Source organism: Heloderma suspectum, chromosome 4, assembly GCF_057233095.1.
Source record: "Heloderma suspectum isolate Gila_16-S chromosome 4, 16-S_ref, whole genome shotgun sequence".
In the NCBI taxonomy this organism is placed as follows: Eukaryota; Metazoa; Chordata; class Lepidosauria; order Squamata; family Helodermatidae; genus Heloderma; species Heloderma suspectum.
In genome coordinates, this window is record NC_139461.1 from 156154710 (window position 1) to 156161827 (window position 7118).

Sequence of the window (7118 nt, forward strand, 5' to 3'; positions counted from 1 at the left end):
ACAAGAAAATCAGGTTAAGTCTCAAGTTAGGGTTAGGGTTGGGGAGATGTGGCTTCCCAGGTTGGAAACGGGTCCTTGGTGAAGCCTAACTTGCTGAATCAGACTGAGTGGGACATCAAGATGTCTTCCATACTGACATTTGCTACACTCTGTGGACGGCGGTATGTTTCAGTCCAAAAATGAAATGAGGGTTGAGACTCAAATTAGGGTTAGGGTTGGGGAGACTTGGCTTCCCAGGATGTAACCAGGGTTTTGGCGAAGCCTAGATTGGTAAAACAGACTGAGTAGGCCATCCGGAGTATAACATACTGCCAGTTAGTACACCATGTGGACAGGGAAATGTTTCATTCCAAAGAGAAAATTAGGGTTAAGACCCAAGTTAGGGTTATCGGTCAGGAGACATGGCTTCCCAGAATGGAAACAGGGTGTTGCTGAAGCCAAACATGGTGACTCAGACTGAGAGGGCCAAAGGAATTGTGTGCCTACTGTCTTTTAGTAGAACATGAGGATGGGGGTTTGTTACATTTGCACAAGAAAATCAGGTTAAGTCTCAAGTTAGGGTTAGTGTTGGGGAGATGTGGCTTCCCAGGTTGGAAACGGGTCCTTGGTGAAGCCTAACTTGCTGAATCAGACTGAGTGGGACATCAAGATGTCTTCCATACTGACATTTGGTACACTCTGTGGACGGCGGTATCTTTCAGTCCCAAAAGGAAATGAGGCCTGAGACTCAAAGTAGGGTTAGGGTTGGGGAGACTTGGCTTCCCAGGATGTAACCAGGGTTTTGGCGAAGCCTAGATTGGTAAAACAGACTGCGTAGGCCAACCGGAGTATAACATACTGCCAGTTAGTACACCATGTGGACAGGGAAATGTTTCAGTCCAAAGAGAAAATTAGGGTTAAGACCTAAGTTAGGGTTAGCTGTCAGGAGACATGGCTTCCCAGAATGGAAACAGGGTGTTGCTGAAGCCAAGCATGGTGAAACAGACTGAGAGGGCCAAAGGAATTGTGTGCCTACTGTCTTTTAGTAGAACATGAGGATGGGGGGTTGTTACATTTGCACAAGAAAATCAGGTTAAGTCTCAAGTTAGGGTTAGGGTTGGGGAGATGTGGCTTCCCAGGTTGGAAACGGGTCCTTGGTGAAGCCTAGCTTGCTGAATCAGACTGAGTGGGGCATCAAGATGTCTTCCATACTTACATTTGGTACCCTCTGTGGACGGCAGTATGTTTCAGTCCAAAAAGGAAATGAGGCCTGAGACTCAAAGTAGGGTTAGGGTTGGGGAGACTTGGCTTCCCAGGATGTAACCATGGTTTTGGCGAAGCCTAGATTGGTAAAACAGACTGAGTAGGCCATCCGGAGTATAACATACTGCCAGTTAGTACACCATGTGGACAGGGAAATGTTTCAGTCCAAAGAAAAAACTAGGGTTAAGACCCAAGTTAGCGTCAGCGGTCAAGAGACATGGCTTCCCGGAATGGAAACAGGGTGTTGCTGAAGCCAAGCATGGTGAAACAGACGGAGAGGGCCAACTGAATTGTGTGCCTACTGTCTTTTAGTACAACATGAGGATGGGGGTTTGTTACATTTGCACAAGAAAATCATGTTAAGTCTCAAGTTAGGGTTAGGGTTGGGGAGATGTGGCTTCCCAGGTTGGAAACGGGTCCTTGGTGAAGCCTAACTTGCTGAATCAGACTGAGTGGGACATCAAGATGTCTTCCATACTGACATTTGGTACACTCTGTGGACGGCAATATCTTTCAGTCCCAAAAGGAAATGAGGCCTGAGACTCAAAGTAGGGTTAGGGTTGGGGAGACTTGGCTTCCCAGGATGTAACCAGGGTTTTGGCGAAGCCTAGATTGGTAAAACAGACTGAGTAGGCCATCCAGAGTATAACATACTGCCAGTTAGTACACCATGTGGATAGGGAAATGTTTCAGTCCAAAGAAAAAATTATGGTTAAGACCCAAGTGAGGGTTATCGGTCAGGAGACATGGCTTCCCAGAATGGAAACAGGGTGTTGCTGAAGCCAAGCATGGTGAATCAGACTGAGAGGGCCAAAGGAATTGTGTGCCTACTGTCTTTTAGTAGAACATGAGGATGGGGCTTTGTTACATTTGCACAAGAAAATCAGGTTAAGTCTCAAGTTAGGGTTAGCGTTGGGGAGATGTGGCTTCCCAGGTTGGAAACGCGTCCTTGGTGAAGCCTAACTTGCTGAATCAGACTGAGTGGGACATCAAGATGTCTTCCATACTGACATTTGGTACACTCTGTGGACGGCAATATCTTTCAGTCCCAAAAATAAATGAGGCCTGAGACTCAAAGTAGGGTTAGGGTTGGGGAGACTTGGCTTCCCAGGATGTAACCAGGGTTTTGGCGAAGCCTAGATTGGTAAAACAGACTGAGTAGGCCATCCGGAGTATAACATACTGCCAGTTAGTACACCATGTGGACAGGGAAATGTTTCAGTCCAAAGAAAAAATTATGGTTAAGACCCAAGTGAGGGTTATCGGTCAGGAGACATGGCTTCCCAGAATGGAAACAGGGTGTTGCTGAAGCCAAGCATGGTGAATCAGACTGAGAGGGCCAAAGGAATTGTGTGCCTACTGTCTTTTAGTAGAACATGAGGATGGGGCTTTGTTACATTTGCACAAGAAAATCAGGTTAAGTCTCAAGTTAGGGTTAGGGTTGGGGAGATGTGGCTTCCCAGGTTGGAAACGCGTCCTTGGTGAAGCCTAACTTGCTGAATCAGACTGAGTGGGACATCAAGATGTCTTCCATACTGACATTTGGTACACTCTGTGGACGGCAATATCTTTCAGTCCCAAAAGGAAATGAGGCCTGAGACTCAAAGTAGGGTTAGGGTTGGGGAGACTTGGCTTCCCAGGATGTAACCAGGGTTTTGGCGAAGCCTAGATTGGTAAAACAGACTGAGTAGGCCAACCGGAGTATAACATACTGCCAGTTAGTACACCATGTGGACAGGGAAATGTTTCAGTCCAAAGAGAAAATTAGGGTTAAGACCCAAGTTAGGGTTAGCTGTCAGGAGACATGGCTTCCCAGAATGGAAACAGGGTGTTGCTGAAGCCAAGCATGGTGAAACAGACTGAGAGGGCCAAAGGAATTGTGTGCCTACTGTCTTTTAGTAGAACATGAGGATGGGGGGTTGTTACATTTCAACAAGAAAATCAGGTTAAGTCTCAAGTTAGGGTTAGGGTTGGGGAGATGTGGCTTCCCAGGTTGGAAACGGGTCCTTGGTGAAGCCTAGCTTGCTGAATCAGACTGAGTGGGGCATCAAGATGTCTTCCATACTTACATTTGGTACCCTCTGTGGACGGCAGTATGTTTCAGTCCAAAAAGGAAATGAGGGTTGAGACTCAAATTAGGGTTAGGGTTGGGGAGACTTGGCTTCCCAGGATGTAACCATGGTTTTGGCGAAGCCTAGATTGGTAAAACAGACTGAGTAGGCCATCCGGAGTATAACATACTGCCAGTTAGTACACCATGTGGACAGGGAAATATTTCAGTCCAAAGAAAAAACTAGGGTTAAGACCCAAGTTAGCGTCAGCGGTCAAGAGACATGGCTTCCCGGAATGGAAACAGGGTGTTGCTGAAGCCAAGCATGGTGAAACAGACGGAGAGGGCCAACTGAATTGTGTGCCTACTGTCTTTTAGTACAACATGAGGATGGGGGTTTGTTACATTTGCACAAGAAAATCAGGTTAAGTCTCAAGTTAGGGTTGGGTTGGGGAGATGTGGCTTCCCAGGTTGGAAACAGGTCCTTGGTGAAGCCTAGCTTGCTGAATCAGACTGAGTGGGGCATCAAGATGTCTTCCATACTGACATTTGGTACACTCTGTGGACGGCGGTATGTTTCAGTCCAAAAAGGAAATGAGGCCTGAGACTCAAAGTAGGGTTAGGGTTGGGGAGACTTGGCTTCCCAGGATGTAACCATGGTTTTGGCGAAGCCTAGATTGGTAAAACAGACTGAGTAGGCCATCCGGAGTATAACATACTGCCAGTTAGTACACCATGTGGACAGGGAAATGTTTCAGTCCAAAGAGAAAATTAGGGTTAAGACCCAAGTTAGGATTAGCTGTCAGGAGACATGGCTTCCCAGAATGGAAACAGGGTGTTGCTGAAGCCAAGCATTGTGAAACAGACTGAGAGGGCCAAAGGAATTGTGTGCCTTCTGTCTTTTAGTACAACATGAGGATGGGGGTTTGTTACATTTGCACAAGAAAATCATGTTAAGTCTCAAGTTAGGGTTAGGGTTGGGGAGATGTGGCTTCCCAGGTTGGAAACGGGTCCTTGGTGAAGCCTAACTTGCTGAATCAGACTGAGTGGGACATCAAGATGTCTTCCATACTGACATTTGGTACACTCTGTGGACGGCAATATCTTTCAGTCCCAAAAGGAAATGAGGCCTGAGACTCAAAGTAGGGTTAGGGTTGGGGAGACTTGGCTTCCCAGGATGTAACCAGGGTTTTGGCGAAGCCTAGATTGGTAAAACAGACTGAGTAGGCCAACCGGAGTATAACATACTGCCAGTTAGTACACCATGTGGACAGGGAAATGTTTCAGTCCAAAGAGAAAATTAGGGTTAAGACCCAAGTTAGGGTTAGCTGTCAGGAGACATGGCTTCCCAGAATGGAAACAGGGTGTTGCTGAAGCCAAGCATGGTGAAACAGACTGAGAGGGCAAAAGGAATTGTGTGCCTACTGTCTTTTAGTAGAACATGAGGATGGGGGGTTGTTACATTTCAACAAGAAAATCAGGTTAAGTCTCAAGTTAGGGTTAGGGTTGGGGAGATGTGGCTTCCCAGGTTGGAAACGGGTCCTTGGTGAAGCCTAGCTTGCTGAATCAGACTGAGTGGGGCATCAAGATGTCTTCCATACTTACATTTGGTACCCTCTGTGGACGGCAGTATGTTTCAGTCCAAAAAGGAAATGCGGGTTGAGACTCAAATTAGGGTTAGGTTTGGGGAGACTTGGCTTCCCAGGATGTAACCATGGTTTTGGCGAAGCCTAGATTGGTAAAACAGACTGAGTAGGCCATCCGGAGTATAACATACTGCCAGTTAGTACACCATGTGGACAGGGAAATATTTCAGTCCAAAGAAAAAACTAGGGTTAAGACCCAAGTTAGCGTCAGCGGTCAAGAGACATGGCTTCCCGGAATGGAAACAGGGTGTTGCTGAAGCCAAGCATGGTGAAACAGACGGAGAGGGCCAACTGAATTGTGTGCCTACTGTCTTTTAGTACAACATGAGGATGGGGGTTTGTTACATTTGCACAAGAAAATCAGGTTAAGTCTCAAGTTAGGGTTGGGTTGGGGAGATGTGGCTTCCCAGGTTGGAAACAGGTCCTTGGTGAAGCCTAGCTTGCTGAATCAGACTGAGTGGGGCATCAAGATGTCTTCCATACTGACATTTGGTACACTCTGTGGACGGCGGTATGTTTCAGTCCAAAAAGGAAAAGAGGCCTGAGACTCAAATTAGGGTTAGGGTTGGGGAGACTTGGCTTCCCAGGATGTAACCAGGGTTTTGGCGAAGCCTAGATTGGTAAAACAGACTGAGTTGGCCAACCGGAGGATAACATACTGCCAGTTAGTACACCATGTGGACAGGGAAATGTTTCAGTCCAAAGAGAAAATTAGGGTTAAGACCCAAGTTAGGGTTATCGGTCAGGAGACATGGCTTCCCCGAATGGAAACAGGGTGTTGCTGAAGCCAAGCATGGTGAAACAGACTGAGATGGCAAAAGGAATTGTGTGCCTACTGTCTTTTAGTACAACATGAGGATGGGGGGTTGTTACATTTGCACAAGAAAATCAGGTTAAGTCTCAAGTTAGGTTTAGGGTTGGGGAGATGTGGCTTCCCAGGTTGGAAACGGGTCCTTGGTGAAGCCCAGCTTGTTGAATCAGACTGAGTGGGGCATTTAGATATCTTCCATACTGACATTTGGTACACTCTGTGGACGGCGGTATATTTCAGTCCCAAAAGGAAATGAGGCCTGAGACTCAAAGTAGGGTTAGGGTTGAGGAGACTTGGCTTCCCAGGATGTAACCAGGGTTTTGGCGAAGCCTAGATTGGTAAAACAGACTGAGTAGGCATTCAGGAGTATAACATACTGCCAGTTAGTACACCATGTGGACAGGGAAATGTTTCAGTCCAAAGAGAAAATTAGGGTTAAGACCCAAGTTAGGGTTAGCTGTCAGGAGACATGGCTTCCCAGAATGGAAACAGGGTGTTGCTGAAGCCAAGCATTGTGAAACAGACTGAGAGGGCAAAAGGAATTGTGTGCCTTCTGTCTTTTAGTACAACATGAGGATGGGGGTTTGTTACATTTGCACAAGAAAATCAGGTTAAGTCTCAAGTTAGGGTTAGGGTTGGGGAGATGTGGCTTCCCAGGTTGGAAACGGGTCCTTGGTGAAGCCTAACTTGCTGAATCAGACTGAGTGGGACATCAAGATGTCTTCCATACTGACATTTGCTACACTCTGTGGACGGCGGTATGTTTCAGTCCAAAAATGAAATGAGGGTTGAGACTCAAATTAGGGTTAGGGTTGGGGAGACTTGGCTTCCCAGGATGTAACCAGGGTTTTGGCGAAGCCTAGATTGGTAAAACAGGCTGAGTAGGCCATCCGGAGTATAACATACTGCCAGTTAGTACACCATGTGGACAGGGAAATGTTTCATTCCAAAGAGAAAATTAGGGTTAAGACCCAAGTTAGGGTTATCGGTCAGGAGACATGGCTTCCCAGAATGGAAACAGGGTGTTGCTGAAGCCAAACATGGTGACTCAGACTGAGAGGGCCAAAGGAATTGTGTGCCTACTGTCTTTTAGTAGAACATGAGGATGGGGGTTTGTTACATTTGCACAAGAAAATCAGGTTAAGTCTCAAGTTAGGGTTAGTGTTGGGGAGATGTGGCTTCCCAGGTTGGAAACGGGTCCTTGGTGAAGCCTAACTTGCTGAATCAGACTGAGTGGGACATCAAGATGTCTTCCATACTGACATTTGGTACACTCTGTGGACGGCGGTATCTTTCAGTCCCAAAAGGAAATGAGGCCTGAGACTCAAAGTAGGGTTAGGGTTGGGGAGACTTGGCTTCCCAGGATGTA